Source organism: Salvelinus sp. IW2-2015, linkage group LG8, assembly GCF_002910315.2.
Source record: "Salvelinus sp. IW2-2015 linkage group LG8, ASM291031v2, whole genome shotgun sequence".
Taxonomy (NCBI): domain Eukaryota; kingdom Metazoa; phylum Chordata; class Actinopteri; order Salmoniformes; family Salmonidae; genus Salvelinus; species Salvelinus sp. IW2-2015.
The window spans coordinates 27160080-27179197 of NC_036848.1; the positions used below are offsets into that span (position 1 = coordinate 27160080).

General features: G+C 44.4%; 1 pseudogene; it reads right to left on the reverse strand.

Moving 5' to 3' along the window:
* Positions 1 to 19118, reverse strand: part of LOC111968212 (rho GTPase-activating protein 44-like) — a 43892-nt pseudogene that overhangs the window by 6248 nt on the left and 18526 nt on the right.

Sequence of the window (19118 nt, forward strand, 5' to 3'; positions counted from 1 at the left end):
TGTGTGTGTGTGTGTGTGTGTGTGTGTGTGTGTGTGTGTCCGTGTTCATTGCCTGTCAGTAAGCAGTGAACGCCATGTAGCTAACAATTGCCAATCAGGTTGAATATATTGACCTTATTCCTGCACATGTCATGACATCCATAGGAATGAAAATCCCCGTAGTTCAACGTCAAATAATCTGAGTGACCACTTTCACTACTGCAAGTATACGCACTACCAGCTATATTGCAGTGGAGCATAAACCCCCCAAAAATCCAAGCCCAAGCCTGTAGGTTTAATAGATTTGTGTTGCCTTTTATGGCACTATGCAGCCAGAATGTCAATGGTTAGAGAGCTTGAAGGAAAAAACCTAACCAGTTGATAATAGGATGGGAGTGACAGCTCTCCCAGCTCCAAATTCCCCCGCCTATTGACAGCAGATGAGGATGGGTGATCGGGACTGGAGGGATTTGGAGTTAGGGTGGAGCTATCCATTGAAACATTCCTTATGGCTGTTGATGTAAAAGACCCCATTCCGATGAAGGCCAATGATTGGTTAGGAATCATGCCCAGCTCATCCATATTTTTCACTTAGTCACTCTAAATCCAATTCCTATTCAAAAACAAAACTAGCCAACTACCATCCAAGGCCAACTGGGCCCACTAAAATGACTCATTAACACCCACTATATTCTGCTATCGCTGAGAGCTTTGAATATTGTTTGTTGCTTGGCAACATCCTCCTGTAAAATAAGGTACTAAAACGCTCCAATAGAACAGAATGAGAAAATGAACAAAATGTATAAAACAGGATGTTGGCATATTGGAGCTCCCTCTCTCTCACTCTCCCGTTTGTCTCCCAATATCCCTCATCTTGTCATTATGAGCCACTCAAGCCTGTGTGTGTTACGAAGACTGAGTTTGTGTCCCGGTTCTAGGAGTGGCCGGACGATGTGACATAGTATTTACCCAGTCAGCTTGGCTCCTCTCTCTCGGCTACAGGCACAGGCGGCCCACAGAAGAGGTGTGGACAGGGGAAAGTTAGGGGGGTGGGGAACGAGGGACGGGTCGTGTCGGGTTAGCACGAGGGGGGTTTTGATGTAGAGGGGGGAGACGTTAGTTTCTGACGGTGGGGGCGCATGCAGAGCTTCGGCCAGGGAACTCTGTTTAGGCAGGTGCAGGGAGCTGGGCTTGGGGTTAGAGTTGATATCAAGCTGCTGTGGGGAGGGAGAGGGAGAGGGGCACGAGGAGGGGGGCAGTGGGTGAGGGCTATAGTTAGACCAGCGTGGGGGAGGTGGGGTAGACGGCCCGGGAGGCACGGACTCGGGACCGGGGGCGACAGGGCGCGCGCACTGCGGTGCTCGGGGGTAGAAATGGTGAAGAGGCGGGTAGCAAGAGGAGGAAGAGGGGTAAGGGGGAGGGGGCCTCTCCTCCTCCGGAGAGGGGTAGGCATAACAGGAGTCCGACCAAGTGGATGACGCATCATCGGAGCTGCAATGATAAAAATGTAAATGATTTCACAGGGAATTGAATTGTTCTTGAGTCAGGAAGAGGCCAATATTGGCACGTTCTTGTTGTGGAACGAAAAGCATTGTATAAAAAAATATACTGTATGTGAGGAAGTCCAGTGGGCCATTCTGGCATGTTTGTGAACACTCAATAACCAGTGCAGTTAAGTGTGAAGGGGAACAAGTGCGGGTTTTTGTATCAGGGAAGGAATTAGTCAACCAACGTTGAACAGAGTCGTGTTAAGAGGGTGAGGAGAGAGAGGTCTAAGGAAATAGAAAAATTGAAAAGAAAAAAGAGCAAAGGAAAAACATTAATACAGGCCATGCCATACAGTATATTCATTCAGCACAAATCCTAAAACTGCTTGACAAATGCAATATTTTTTTTTCTTCCCATCTTACATGAGCATATCCCATTCATAGACGCTAACTGCTTTAGCGCCTATTGACGATCGTATCTTCTGAACAGGAATTATTACTATTATATATCTTTTTTATTATTATATATACTTTTACCCCTTTTTCTCCCTAATTTCGTGTAATCCAATTGTCCCATCGCTGCAACTCCCCTACGGACTCGGGAGAGGTGAAGATCGAGAGCAATGCGTCCTCCGAAACACCACCCTGCTTCTTGACACACTGCTCGCTTAACCCGGAAGCCAACCGCACCAATGTGTCGGAGGAAGCACCATCCAGCTGGCGAACGAAGTCAGCTTGCAGGCGCCCAGCCCGCCACAAGGAGTCGCTAGAGCACGATGGGACAAGGAAATCTCGGCCGGCCAAACCCTCCCCTAACCCATACGACGCTGGGCCTATTGTGCACCGCCTCATGGGTCTCCCGGTCTCGGCCGGGTGTGACACAGCCTGGGATTGAACTAGGGTCTGTAGTGACGCCTTAGACCTCTGCGCCACTCGGGAGGCCGTGACCAGGGAAATTTTTTACGAGCCCCCAATGGTTGCTCTAAACGTTGACACACATCACTCGCGGTACGGTTTAGGAAACATAAGGAACGTATCCTTCATATCAGCAAGAAATGTTTTTCAAAAAACAAAAGGTTAACTTACACCTTTATAGGGTTAGGGTTCCCACACGGCCATATTTCCATGTGACAACGCTTGTTTACGGAAAACAGATGGAAGACAGAGGGGTGTGCTAATAAGCTATCTGCATCTCCGAACACGTTGTGTGTAAACGGAAGACTGAAGCCACAAACGTGTTGTCACTGAAAAATACTGTCGGCTGCAACTGTGTTAAAAACAGTAAAAACAGTAAGTAGGTATTTAGCATTTGTGAAATGATTTTGATGTGACATGAAAGTAGAGGGATTTATGTTTCTAGGACCATTCCGCAATTGAGAATCGATTCAAGTTAGATGAAGTATTTGGCTGTTTTGGCTTCCAGAGACAAATCGCCTTTAAACAGAACGTGTAATCGTCTTTGGACTATAAGGAGTAACGTTAGGCTGTTAGGTGTTAATGAAACCTGTTCTGATAGATAAAAAATGAAAAACATGTACATGCTGCATTGGCAAGCTACCTCTGAGATGAGGTGAGCCTTTTCTTTGCTCACATTGTTACAATTTCATGGGTAATGGATAAAAAAAGTGCTATCTGAAAAACTAATAAAAATAATACTTTATATCCTTCTACCAAAAAACAACCCTCTGGTACAACCTGTATATGAAACTAAACAAGCACAAATTTTACTTCAAAGGGCTCTAGAAACTCTGAAGCTCAAGCACAAGGACCACAATGAAAACAACATCACACAAGCTCAAACCAAGTTTGACATGAAACTGGGCGTTGGTTCACAGAAAGGTGAAGACGATGCATGGGAAAGAGAATTAGAAGACAAACAGACAGAAAAAACAGACAGAAAAAGTAGACAACGCCATGTCGATGTAAGTTTCAGGACGCGAGGATTGGGGTAAATTGGAGTGGGGGGGCAACAACAGCCTTACCTGGCACGGTCGCTGCCAGCGGGAGGAGGGGTTGGTGAGGGGGACGCAGAGAGCTCCCCCTGCTCAGGTATGAGAGCATCTGAGGGAGGGAGGGGTGGCTGCATACTCGGGGGCGTGGAGGAGGTTTTACGCACTGACGACGAGCCCCTGCGCGACACCCAAGAAGTGTCCATCACCCTGACCCCCATGCTGCAGAGGGACAGACACACACAGTCAATCAAATACAGTGGTCAGAGGTCAGCCAAGCCCAGGGAGCCTCATCCTGTAGTGCTCACAATCGCCAGGACACTCCTTACCGAACAGTATGCATAGACACACTAGGGAAAGGAGACATTTGTAATAATGTGTCACAGTGTGGGTGTATGTATGGTTGGTCTCTGTGTGACAAACAAATGTTGGCACCTGTTATTGCCATTTGCACTTGTCAAAGCAAATCAAACGAGTACATCAAATGCCAGAAATTGCCACGATGCATTTTAAGTAAATAAACCACACAGTGTGATAACATTGTACACACAGGAACTTGACAACAGTTAGTTGGTAGCACTGTCTGTCAACAGCACTCTGTAGGGAATGTTGAACTATAGGATTACAAGTGTGTCATTTGGACGATAGAATAATCATGACTGGAATACTACTGGAATACTGACAGACAAATGATGACAGAGAGAGGCTTTCTTTCCACAGACAGTTCAGACAAAGGTAAACAGCGAGAAGAACAGAGTAAGTACCGTACCTTTGAATTTTCCTAACGCTGCTTGGTAGGACAAAAACATCACAATAAAAGGTAAGGATCATGAGAACCTCTGTTAATTGATTCAAAGCATCACGACATATATATCAAAGCAACTGGGGGAGCAGTCAGGTCAGGGGTTGGATCCAAGATGGAGGATCACCAGGTCGAACCTTCAGGCTTGGATTGCAGGGGGTTATGCGGGATGGATGTCATGCTGGGAGTCATGAGGTGAGGGATTTGAGGGGTGAAGATATTCCTTCCCAAAAGAGCTCCAAGCATGTCCTACCAGTGAGCCAATTAACCAATTAGGCCAACATTTCCCCACCAACGTAATAAATACCCCAAAATAACACCAACATACAGGAAGTCACTTGCAGCAGTGGTCAATGTGCTTGTTTACTATAAAAAAGCAATGTACAACTATGGATGGTTAAAGGCTACGTAATATTCAGATATTTTTGGAATCAATGACAATCTTACACACCAAGCAAAGAAACGGTCAAGGACACGGCATGACATCTCCCATAGTGCTTTAGCGAAAGGCCCAGGGTGAGTAAAACCATAACAGAGGTATGGATTTTAATTTGGACATCAACTCTGGGAATGCTACTTCCTCATTGGTCTCAGTTTGTACTAGGGGGCCGAATTCTCCTTGTCCTGATCTTCCTGCTCTATCTGGAGGGGCGTGTGTTTCTAATGAGAGCAGTGTGTTGGTCCCAACACAGTCCTCGCCAAGTTTAATTAGCTGGGTTTACGTGGCCCCCGAGCTGAGGGGCTCAGATGTCTGCTGAACAGGGGCCGACAAGACAGAGAGTTATTTTGAAAAGAGAGAGAGAAAACATGATCGACTTGAAACTAATTCTCCGTACAGCACAAGACTGCTTACTGCACCACCATAGACCAACATATTTCTCTGAGCTCCCTGTTCTGTCTGTCTTAGTGCATTTCTCTCTTTCGCTCTCACCCAAGATGAAGAATAATTTAGTGACATTCTCTCCACCCCTCTCATACCCAGACTGAACTCTTTACTAAGCTCTCCTTTTCACTGAGTGTACGGGGTTATATTATTATAGAAACAAAAACTATTGACATGGAAAGGTGGCATGATGCTATATCTAAGGCATATAGCTTTCACACAACACTCAAATCTCTCACTAGTCGATCAAGCCATCAGCTTTCATCTGCTCATCCATACCTCTAAAGGCCCATTGTCCCCATTAACATGTCAACACAACTATCCTTAATTCTGAACTCTACTGCAATAACCGACATCACGAGTAATCCTTGTTGTCCAATGGTTCATGTTCCAGTTAAGAGTGTTCAGCAAGGACATTAAGGGAAGACAGGTGGTTAGGTAGTTGACTTCAGAAAGAGGGATTTAAGAGAGATGGAAAAGTTAGGGCAAGACAGGTACAACACGAGTCGGATCTTCTTACCCATCCTTCTTATAGAACTCGAGCATCATATTGTCAGTGGCCACACTGAGGGGACGTCGGCTCTGGTCATTGTGCTTGCGATCGGAATGGTCCATATCCGGAGAGGGCATGGAGCTGTAGTTGGCGTTGTGGTTGGTGTGGACCGGGCTGCCATAGTTTCCTGTGACATTAAACTCAATCTCTGAGAGAGAGGAAAGCGATAGGTGAGGTATTATTATTTGACCATGCTGGTCATTTATGAACATTTGAACATCTTGGCCATGTTCTGTTATAATCTCCACCCGGCACAGCCAGAAGAGGACTGGCCACCCCTCCTAGCTTGGTTCCTCTCTAGGTTTCTTCCTAGGTTTTGGCCTTTCTAGGGAGTTTTGCTTCTACACCTGCATTGCTTGCTGTTTGGGGTTTTAGGCTGGGTTTCTGTACAGCACTTTGAGATATCAGCTGATGTAAGAAGGGCTATATAAATACATTTGATTTGATTACTTTTGTGACAATAAACATGTATCCCGTTATAAGAACTGATTCTTAAAATTGTGAATAGGTCTCCTACGGCTACTTAAGCTGACTGACTGTCATACTGTATATGTACGAGCAGGTGCCGGTTTCCATTTACCCACATACAGCGGGTGATACAGGGACATTAAAGCAACAGTATTACATTCTAATGGATGAGATAGGCGGTCGTGGCTTACAGAAGCTGAACAGATACTGTGTCCTCTCTCACCTCCAGGGAAGAACCAGTCAGCGTGCTGGATGATGGGCTCAATGATGCCTACAATCTGCAGGGACACAGTGGTCATCATCTCTGTAATGCTCCTGGAGGGAGGGAGAGGAAGAGGTATGGAGGAGTTAGTTTAATTTGATGAAGAGCGATTGCCAGACAGTGAATTCAATGCAACTGTTCAACACTGGAAATTATTAACTTGAACCTTGGAGATATGAGTATGATTTAATTTGGACCGTTTTATCTCTTTAAGTCACTATCAATGACCAGGAAATGCTTTTAAAATAAGGTACTTTATGTATAGTCTCTATGGTGTGACTAAATAGTGTGTTAAAGATAGGTGAAGTCCTACCCTTCCTGCGTTGTCCACAGCAGGTTGGGACCCAAGACTATTGCAATATTCCCAGGAGTCATTTTATTGTCATCCTGGTAGTCATCTAACTTGGCGAGGAATTTGATTAAATACCTGAAAAAGAAACAATAAAACTAACAATACGTTTATGTTTTTTTCGATCATGATCATTCACGTACTGTCTACTGCATTGGCTGACAAATCTCTGAATCCTACAGATTGTTGTTTTCTGGCTCATCTAAGATGAACCGATTGTTCAGACAGAACCCCCAGGCAGCTCATTTCAATTGGGCTATGACAAGGACAGGTTTGACAGGTGTTCGCGAAAGAAGACAACCTAAAAATAAGCCCATTAAGTGAGATTCAACGATGACACTGACAAGCACTGCAGTCTGTCAGCCTTTGGATTTCTGTTTCACCCGTACACCCTCTACTCCCACTCCTTTTGATCATATGTCAAGCTCCTGCAAACAATATTCCATGATGCTATCCTTGATCAAGCAGCCAACACAGAAAAACACAAAAAGCACACCCAGTTCTGGCTGCTTGAAGGCTACGATGAACTCTTCACCAGTTCAGTGCAACAGCTGATGTGATAAGAGCAGCGAAGGATAGAAACAGTGAAAGGTGATTGAAACTGAAATCATTTAATGGTCAGGCAAGTGCCAAGAAAGAGTGAAATGGGTGCGGGACAGAGACAAAGCGAAACCCAGATAGGGCGACTCACTTGAAGTTGTTGCCATTGGCCAGGGGTAGTTTCTCGCAGGCTGTGAGGAGGGCTTGGAGTCTCTTGTCCTGGTCTTGAATGCTGCCAGACAAACCACAAAATAACAGCTTAGCGTGAAAGAGAAACCCCACATCCAATGATCTCATACTTTTCGAGTAAATAAAGAATCAGCAGCACAGAGTATGAATCAAACACAATGAATAGACATCAACTAATGGCGGCACCATTACAAATTGACACTGACTTAGAAGCTTGGATCCATTCATCATAAAGTTCAAAGGTCATCAGTGGCTCAGGGAGTTCCCGTAGGTAGGATTTCAAAGCACCTGTTGGGATGAGACAATAGGAGGGTGAGTGAAAGTTAGACGGATAAACAGAGAGGATGAGGGTGGTGTGTGTGTTGAAAATGAGAGGGAGAGCTTGAAGTAAGAGAGTAAGAAATTGTAAAATGGCTACTGTGTAGGCCTAAAGACGTCAGTACCAAGGGATGAGACACTTCATAAAACACACAGACACAGAAAGATGGAGAAAGGGGGGGAGGGGTGTAGGTCTCTAATGCAACTATTTCTCCTGGGGATGTATTCTATGTGAAGGATAGACCAGGACTTCAGGATGTCCCTTGCATTCTGATGGTACAGAGGAAACCACAACAGCTGTGCCACCATTCTGTGTGTAGAGTGTACAGTCAGAAGTTTACATACACCTTAGCCAAATACATTTAAACTCAGTTTTTCACAATTCCTGACATTTAATCCTATGAAAATTCCCTGTMTTAGGTCAGTTAGATCACCACTTTATTTTAAGAATGTAAAATGTCAGAATAATAGTAGAGAGAATGATTTATTTCAGCTTTTATTTCTTTCATCACATTCCCAGTGGGTCAGACGTTTACATACACTCAATTAGTATTTGGTAGCACTGCCTTTAAATGGTTTAACTTGGGACAAACATTTCAGGTAGCCTTCCACAAGCTTCCCACAATATATTGGGTGAATTTTGGCCCATTCCTCCTGACAGAGCTGGTGTAACTGAGTCAGGTTTGTCGGCCACCTTGGTCGCAGACACATTTTCAGTTCTGTCCACAACTTTTCTATAGGATTGAGGTCAGGGCTTTGTGATGGCCACTCCAATACCTTGACTTTGTTGTCCTTAAGCCATTTTGCCACAACTTTGGAAGTATGCTTGGGGTCATTGTCCATTTGGAAGACCCATTTGCGACCAAGCGTTTAACTTCCTGACTGATGTCTTGAGATGTTGCTTCAATATATCCACATAATTTTCCATCCTCATGACGCCATCTATTTTGTGAAGTGCACCAGTCCCTCCTGCAGCAAAGCACCCCCACAACATGATGCTGCCACCCCCATGCTTCACAGTTGAGATGGTGTTCTTCGGCTTGCAAGCCTCCCCCTTTTTCCTCCAAACATAACGATGGTCATTATGGCCAAACAGCTCTATTTTTGTTTCATCAGACCAGAAGACGTTTCTCAAAAAAGTACAATCTTTGTCCCCATGTGCAGTTGCAAACCGTAGTCTAGTTTTGGAGCAGTGGCTTCTTCCTTGCTGAGCGGCCTTTCAGGTTATGTCGAAATAGGACTCGTTTTACTGTGGATATAGTTACTTTTGTACCTGTTTCCTCCAGCATCTTCACAAGGTCTTTTACTATTATTCTGGGATTGATTTGCACTTTTCGCACCAAAGTACGTTCATCTCTAGGAGACAGCACGCGTCTCCTTCCTGAGCGGTATGACGGCTGCGTGGTCCCATGGTGTTTATAGTTGCGTACTATTGTTTGTACAGATGAACGTGGTACCTTCAGGCGTTTGGAAATTGCTCCCAAGGATGAACCAGACTTGTGGAGGTCTACAATTTTTTTCTGAGGTCTTGGCTGATTTCTTTTGATTTTTCCATGTTGTCAAGCAAAGAGGCACTGAGTTTGAAGGTAGGCTTTGAAATACATCCACAGGTACACCTCCAAATGACTCAAATGATGTCAATTAGCCTATCAGAAGCTTCTAAAGCCATGACATAATTTTCTGGAATTTTCCAAGCTGTTTAAAGGCACAGTCAACTTAGTGTATGTAAACTACTGACCCACTGGAGTTGTGATACAGTGAATTTTAAGTGAAATAATCTGTCTGTAAACAATTGTTGGAAAAGTTACTTGTGTCATGCACAAAGTAGATGTCCTAACCGACTTGCCAAAACTATAGTTTGTTGACAAGAAAGTTGTGGAGTGGTTGAAAAACGAGGTTTAATGACTAAGTGTATGTAAACTTCCGACTTCAACTGTATGTGTAGGCATGGCGGTGTGTGTGTCTATCTGCACTAGATAAACACATTAAATGCAAAGCAGTTTGAATCCCTCCAGGGAGCATCTTTACTATTGCTGACCCTGTAAAACAATAGATGTCACTGCACCTATCCGGTGTATGTGACAATAAAACATATATTTTTTTTTATTCACTTTGTTAGAAAGCGCTATGCTGTTGACTTGATTCTGATGTGTTTAGACTGGGTGACGTGGGACATGAATCCGCCTTGGTACTACTCTCCCCTCAGGAGAGGGTTGCAAATGGGCTTTCCTTTTGGTGCTGGTTCTGTGTATCACCCTGGTTAACATGGAATCAATAGAAATGAACACGGAAGAGGATTCAGAGAGGATTCTTTTCAAGGCTCACTCAGGGTCTGTGTATTCACAGGTACTCACACAGCCAGGATCTTAAGAAGGCTGTGTATAAGACCCAAGTTGAAGTTCTTAGGTTGACAGGGAGCCCTTGATAACCCGAACAGACTAGGGGCAGGGTTCGAGACGATCTCCATGACAATGTCAGCTGCCATGATAATACAGAGCAGAGTGAAAGGAAGTGATGTATTTGGGGGTGTTGGGTTGCCAACTCACCTGCGATGGCGTGAGGGTCTGCAGAGTACTCCTGTACGTCCATCACCCCACAGTCTAGAGATGCCTTGAGCTTCTTCAGTTTGGAGGCAGAGGGCGCTACTCTGAACAGGCCCTGGAATGGGACAGGGACACAGGAGGTTAGGCTAATCAGTATGTTGTCACTTGGTAATGGGAAGACATACTGATAGTGTGGAATACACACTGACCTCTTCCTGCATGCCACACTCCAGCAGCATGGTGACACAGGCTTCGATGGGGAAGGCAATGTCCCGCCCGCTGAGGGCAAGGTGCTCCTCTAAGGGTTTCCCATAGCACGGCCTCTCCACCCAGGTCTCTGTCAACCACAACACACACAGCACCAAGGTTACACAGTCAGCAGGTTAATCAGGTTATTACTAAGGTTGCCTCATACACACTCATACACATAGCTTCTGAGCAGTCCCTATTGACTTTAAATTATACATAAAAAGTTAACAAAAAGCATACTGCAACCACAGATATGGGTGCATTGTGAATATCAGGGTTGGGGTCAGTTCCATTTAAACTACTGAAATTCTGTGAGTTAATTGAAATTCCATTCATGAATTGAAACGTCTTCATAAAAAAAAAAGAAATGTCCCTTTTCAAATTCAAATTCACAAATTTAATTTCCATCTCCAAAACGGACTAAATTTAAACAGAATTGATCAACCATGATGAATAGAGAGAAGATGTGCACCAGTGCTCCTACTGCAGGGTTGACTGAGGACAGAGTTGGCATAATGTGTGTGTAATAATGAGTGAGGGCGGCCGGGTGGGCACTGGGCAGACAGACTCACCCTGGTGGGCTTTGATCTGAGGCAGAATATTCTGGAGGAGCTCTAACGACTTCCTGTGGTACTCTGCCTGCACCTCTATCAACTACAGAGAGAGAGAGAGAGAGAGAGAGAGAGAGAGAGAGAGAGAGAGATAAGACGAGAGAGAGAGAGAGAGAGAGAAGAGAGAGAGAGAGAGAGAGAGAGAGAGAGGAGAGAGAAGAGAGAGGAGAGAGAGGAAAACAGAGACAAAGAGACCGAGAAGGAGAGAGACGGAGAGAGATTAGTGTATTTTCTATGTCCCTGTTTGTACCTCAATGAAGACATAGTGAGTGCTATTAGAGAGAGACCGTTCAGTCCTTACTGTCTGAAAGTAGCTTGCATAGTCAATTTCTTTGGCCACAAAATTGTACATGTCTGCAGATAATTGATCCTGGAAAAATACAAAAGGATAACTTCAGAAAATAAACAGCGATTTCAGAGAAAACATCTTGAGGAGCGTTAGAAAGAGAACGAGAGCGAGGAAAGGGAGATGTAGACTGACTCGACAGATCTCCATTCGATTGGCTGCTTCTTCCATCTCTTCTCTGAGGTGCTCGCCCTTGGCCCCTGGCTGCACGTTGCTGGACATACCAGACTTGGAGGACTGGTGGAACCTGAGGGGTGGAGGGAAGAAAGAGGCGGGATTACACATCCTATGCAAACATATAGACATCCGCTGCTTCCTAATTCTCTATCGTTATGCCCTAAGTGTGCACTTGTTCACTTCCCAGTCTGTCTATCTGTCTGCCTGTCTTTCTGTCTGCCTTCCCCTCTCTCCTCTCTATCCTACCCACTTGTCCATAGTATCTCTCGCCCTCTCTCTCTGGTTTATTTGTATGTGTCTGAGAGGTCTGAGTCACAGAGCAGAGATAATGTCCACTGCTGCCAGGGGAGCTCAAGGCACACATTTGGGTCAGCAGAAGAAACTGCAGGAGCTCTGTGAGGAAAATGCATTACATTTCCCCAATGTCTTGGCCCCTAATGTGTGTGTAATATGTATAGGTCAGACTCAGCACAGAGGCAGAGGCTGTGGTTGCAGTCTATCCCTGAGCCACAGTGCTGAATACGGGAAGGGCAGTGGAGAGACACTGAGGTATACTGGAAGCGTGACTGTAAAAGGAAATCCAGGTAAAAGAAAGAAGATCCATGGAGTGCCAAGGTGAGGGGTATATTAAGGTGAAGGGGTATGATGAGGTGAGTATTTGAGGGGTGGAGAATGTGGCCACGCCTAGATCTTCACTGTACAATATGGGCGATCAAACAGTGACGTTCGCGTGGAACGCTGTAAAGAGGTCAGTTCACAGGGGATTGAGTTTCTCTCTGTTTTGGAAACGACGGGCAAATCACAAATCCTTTTTCACACACAGATACACACAAAAAAAAGCACCTTGAAAATCACACAGAGACTCCTCACATACTGACACAGACACCCACACACACTGTCAGTGAGCAGCTCGTACCTTGTGCGTGCCGAGTCCATGTCCAAAACCAGTTTTGCTAAATGTTTCCTTTGTTTCTGGATGTTGGGGATTTCCACCTGAGTGAAATCACATCATAAAACAAAGACACTTTACTCTGGTTTGTTCTGTAGTGTGAGAGATTGGATAGAGACACACGGGCATTGTCATAGGAATCATGTTCTCACAGCTTGTGTAGCTTTGTAGGTGAGATACATTTGCAGTGGTGTAGTCTTCATGACCGTGGTACATGACCGTCTACAGTAAGTACCTCTGCCAGTTCGTATAGGGGTTCCACCACGTCTCTCTCAATGGTGAACTCAAACAGGATGAGCTCCAGAGCCATCTTCTCCTGTGTCTCACCACACAGCTTCAGCATCTTCCTGCAACCGGCCAATGTGAAGCCAGAGAAAATAGCACATAGCCAATTAGAACACAAAACAGGACCTCATTTCACTAGAAATTGTGTGGTATTACTGTACGTGCTATCACTATGGCAAAGTCCACACCTTCACAATAATGGAAAAAAGTGTTATATGCTGTTAAAATTTGCTGATGCAATACAATAAAGTCATTCATTTGACAAGAGCTCAGTCTTCACTAGCAATGACCGTAATAGTCGCTCTGCTGTTGATCATGTGTCATGATCATGAATCAGGCCTGGTTCACTGGGTGACACTGCCACGTTTCCCATGTCAGCACACTTTAAAAAATCCCATGACGGATGTGGCAGACGATTAATGTATGTGCGTTTGTGTATTTGTGTCTGTTTGTGTGTGCACTCACCCCAGTAGCGAGTCGTCGCCCAACACTGCTGCTCCCTCCACCAGACATTGTGCTAGTGTTGTGAGGGGTAGCTTTTTCTACACAGGAAATAGAACAGAAGAACATGTACCGCACTCTACTGTCATATCAATGTCAGCATTACAAGAAGGAAAAGGAAAAATACAGGCAGACTCACCGAGGGCGATCTGACAGATCTCTTCTCCACATCCACCCCCTGTTGGCCCTGCAGACAGGCAGTCAGCTTCTTGTGGGTGCTGTGGGACACCTGCTTAACCAGCTCCAGCCGCTTCTCCACTGCATGACAGAACGATAGGACAGGGCTCAGTAAGCTGGCATCTCTCTACGGACGGACACACAAACAAACACACCGCACGCACGCACGCACACCACACACACACACACACACACACACACCACACACACACACACACACACACACACACACACACACACACACACACACACACAGGTAATCTGAAGTGTGCCTAAACAGCTACACTCATCCGAAATCCATCCAGTGGAACCGATGTCACATCCATTGACGACTTCATTCATCTGTAGCAATTATAGCCAGTAGCCTAGTCTGGGCACCAGGCTCCCTCAGTAAATCAGAGGGGATGTTCAGACTTTGTCTCCCATTGCTGATGAATTTTGCCTTGGGGAATTCGACACCCATTTCACACATTGCATACTCTGTTTTAGGGTTAGAGTTTCACATTCAGGAAAGAGGTATGACCTACTTTGCAGTTCACACACACACACACACACACAGCAAACAGGCATATCCTAGACCCACAGTATCAGCAAACGTTTGGACACACCTACTCATTCAAGACTTTTCTTTATTTTGACTATTTCTACATTGTAGAGACGCAGAGTAGGTGATGGGATGATCTCCGCATGTGTGGTTCCCACCGTGAAGCACGAAGGAGGAGGTATGATGGTGTGGGGGTGCTTTGCTGGTGACAGTGTCTGTGATTTATTTAGAATTCAAGGCACACTTAACCAGCATGGCTACCACAGCATTCTGCAGCGATACGCCATCCCATATGGTTTGCGCTTAGTGGGACTATCATTTGTTTTTTAACAGGACAATGACCCAACACACCTCCAGGCTGTGTAAGGGCTATTTGACCAAGATGGAGAGTGATGGAGTGCTGCATCAGATGATCTGTCTCCACAATCACCCAACCTCAAACCAATTGAGATGGTTTGGGATGAGTTGGACGGCAGAGTGAAGGAAAAGCAGCCAACAAGTGCTCAGCATATGTGGGAACTCCTTCAAGACCGTTGGAAAAGCATTCCAGGTGAAGTTGGTTTAGAGAATGCCAAGACTGTGCAAAGCTGTCATCAAGGCAAAGGGTGGCTACTTTGAAGAATCTCTAATATAAAATATAACATTTGTTTAACACTTTTTTGGTTACTACATGATTCCATATGTGTTATGTCATAGTTTTGATGTCTTCGCTATTATTCTACAATGTAGAAGAGAGTACAAATAAAGAAAAACCATTGAATGAGTAGGTGTGTCCAAACTTTTGACAGGTACTGTATATTAGGCCTTTATAAGCACACAAACACACACATAAATGCACACACACAAAATTACATTTTTACTCATTTCTTACTTGTAGAAGGTCTTCGCTTAATACTTCTGTTTTTTCAGCTCTGCGATAAAGATGAAGAAACAGAGACGATTAGGATGGAATGGGGAATTTCGGGATACATTATATTACAAGTTATCGTGGGAATTGGTAAATGTATGCACGTACCGATGAATCAACGTAATTAGAGGGCATTTTCATTTGGATAATTCATTTCCCTAATAATCCGTTGACCTAATCATATAACAGGAAGGTTTACTTTACTAAACAGTGTGCTAAAGATTTTTTTTAAACATTCTTCTGAGTAACAGCCATTTGGCTGCCTTATAGAACAAACTAGGCCAAGCTCCATTTGGGACATTTATGGTGTGTAGTGAATAGAAATCTGACAAATTATGTCACCCACTCCCTCATCACTCACTGTCACAGAATATTGCTCAATACTGTACAACAAACATAGGTTTTCTGTTTACCTTAGCTAAGTTGCCATTTTGTCAGTTACTTTGGTATAACGGAGAATGATGTTGCTAAGATCACGAGGATGAGCATGAATGTATATTTTCACTAAGGTGAATAAACAAAATAACTCACTAAAGGTAGAGTAATAAATAAATAAAAAATCACAAACATATGGCATTTTCATCCGTTGAGCTAACCATATAACAGGAATGTTCACTTTACATTGGGGGAGATCTCAGCCACAAAGTCATAAACTGTGGATGGAGTGAGGAAGCCCACATCCATTCTATTGTTTTTTGATGAAGAGTCTCTCCCTTCCCACGTATATTCGGGTTTTATGAGATACCCCGTGAGAGCTTTCGTTCCCAAAACCATGCAGCGTGATAAAAGCTAAATATTTGGTCATGTGTCAAGTGGATGTAGACGGGAGGGGTATTATATGCCAGCTGAATGCTGCAATTGCGGTGGTGAACAAGCACCCACATTTCTGAAGTGTCCTGTTAGGGTGAAGGAGACGGGGGTGGTAAGAACAAGGGCTGTCCAGTATGTCTCCTATACGCAGGTGGTGAGAAGAGTGGCAGCAAGGAGTGAAGTTGAAAAAGAATGGCACCTACTCTGCGTCTTCAACTAAGACCAAAATGCAAAAAAAAATGTACGATATAGACTAATTTGACTTTGTGGCTGTGGCAACTAGTGGAAACCGAGATTGTATGCGAAAAGATAGTAACAAGACGAGCGAAGTCTCCACCCTCAAAACGCAAACTCTCATCCAAAGCCAACCAGTTCTCGTGCTAGTCGGGTACTAGGAAACTCAGAAATGTCCAATTTGCTAACTGGTTGAACGTGGCACGTTGTTTAACTACAACCAGTTATCAAGTCAGAAATGCGTTTCCTACTTCGGACTACCAGGTGAACGTGGCATAAACCCATGAGAGATTACACACTAACTCAGTCAAAGAAAAAAAGAAAATGGGAAGGTGTGGCCGAGGCACTCCCATGGCCTGAGATTACCCTCTCTGCCTACACATAAACACCTGCTGCAGGACATGCATTACAATACATGTACGTCCGTTTATTGATAGGGAACGAGTGCCACTTGAGTCCATATAGACAGGATCTTGACCCCTGCCTACTCTTGTCCAAAACGGTTTAACATCAGAGTCGTACTTAACGTGAAAGTAAACACTAGTAACATGGCAGTTARGGTAAAGCACTGAGGTATTATTTGCCCAAAATGGACACAATGTATACACTAATGCGTAATGTACGCACTTTACAAATACAGTTATCTGTCACGTTCCTGACCTGTTTTCTTTTGTCTTGTATTTATTTAGTTGGTCAGGGCGTGAGTTGGGTGGGTTTGTCTATGTGTGATTTTCTATTTTGGGATGTTTGTGTTCGGCCGGGTATGATTCTCAATCAGAGGCAGCTGTCAATCGTTGTCCCTGATTGAGAATCATACTTAGGCAGCCTGGGTTTCACGTGTGTTTTGTGGGTGTTTGTATTTCGTGTCAGTGTTCGTGCCACACGGGACTGTTTCGGTTAGACTCTCTTTGTTATTTTGTTTCGTTAGTGTTCAGGTTATTTTGTTAATAAAACATGGACACTTTCCACTCTGCGTCTTGGTCCGATCCCTACACCTCCTCTTCAGACGAAGAGGAGGAAATCAGCCGTTACATTATCATTGTTATTACTATAAATACAAGTGGTGTATTGGTCTCACAGATATCAGTCGCACAAAGGCTAACTAATACAAAATCCCAGTTAACTCTAGTTCACTCCAAACCACACAGATCATGCTAACTATGTCACTATCAACCCCTACCTTCTCCAACAAGCAATTGAGAAAGCACTCCACCCTAACCCTTGAATGCCAGTGGCTATAGAAACTTACTGAGAATTGCTTTTCCTGCGCAAAGCCCTGCTCCTAGATACCTGCAGCCTTTTCTTCCACTTTTCTTCCTTTTCTACCCACAGAGTGTGGGAGGAAACATGTGCACACTGACTGGTTTCGGGCAATGACAGAAATTAGAAATTGGGAAAGAGAGAGTGAGAGAGTCAGAAGGAGGGGGGGGGGGACAAGAATGAGACCTGACTGTCAGTTCCTTTCACTCTCTCACCTATTCCCTCACTTCCACCCCCTCTAACAGCTCTGCTCTCTGGCTCTCTGTATCCGTGCCCTGACAGGAATATAACATAATAGGAGAGAACAGGCAGAGAAAAACAGAAAGGCCTTGTATTTCTGCAGAGGGATCAGCTGCAACTCACAATGAGGGTGATGAGAGGCCAAGCATAGATCTAGATCTGATGGATGGGACTACTGCTCATGCTCCTAGCCAGTGCCCATTTATTTTGTTCAACTCCTATGGCAGCGGTTCTATAACTTAGGTTGTTTCTACTCTCAGCTCGCCAGGCCCTGGGTATTGACCTTGATCAGTGTTTCCCAACTCCAGTTCTCGAGTAGCCCCAACAGCACACATTTTTGTTGTAGCCCCGGACAAACTCACCTGATTCAACTAATTGAGGGCTTGATGATTAGTTGACAAGATGAATCAGATGTGCTTGTCCGGGGCTACGACAAAAAATGTGTACTGTTGGGGGTACTTGAGGACTGGACTTTGGAAACACTGATCTAGGTGATAAATAACAGGAGAGGCTGGAGCGGAGACTTGGTCTTTTTTCCATCTTCAGCAGCCTCTGTGCTAAGAGTAGCAGCGTGTAGCTCCCTATGTCTTCTGCTTAGGTCTTCTGCAGTACACACTTCAATACTGAGCAAATTAAGCTGTGTGTTAGTGGGTGAAGGTGTGTGGGGTGGGGTGAGTGGGTGCGTGAAGAGTACATTATAGTACAGTGTCAACGGTACTATAATTTATAACTCCATTTATAAACAATCATCAATCATTTCTGTACTTCTTCTTGGATGTAAACCTGAGGGCATATCAGTGGGTACCAGAATGGTATATATATATGGATCTGGCGGGGTCCCTCTATTCTTGGATTCAATCCCTGAGCCATTAGAAGGACAGGACTTTGAATGAGATTTACTCCAGCGTATGAATTAAACCGTGAGTTAATGACTCCCTCATACAATCACAGGAACGGTTTAATGAGTGCATTACAAATAAGTCAATTGTTGTGACGGCCAACATTGGAACACTCTCTCTCTTTCGCTCACACAATTACACACACAGTCATAAACACAAACACACACTGACAGTCATTTTTCAGGCTGGGTCTGAGGCTGCTCTAAATGCTCTAATAGAAAATGCGCAGTAGGCTACAGTCAGACGGAGGAACGACTATGTTATTTTGGCCTGATTTATATACGTTTGCTTAGAATTTCCAAGATTTTGGTAGGCTATTTGTTAGTCAACTTGTCTATAATTAGATACATGCAGCTTCTCTTCTGTCGTGATGTTTCCCTGGAAGACTAAATGAACCCTTGCTCACCAGAACAATGTCATAAATCCAATGAATGCTTCAATCTAGTTGACATTGGTAAAAGTTTTCTCCGTCATCTCTGCATCTTTTTCAGAGCAAAGACGTTTAGGGACCGGGGAGAAAATGCAATCGCCTACCTCTGAAAGAATGGGAGATTTTCTGTGCAACATTTCCAAATGACATCAGTTTGACCGGTTGTAAGAAAATAGA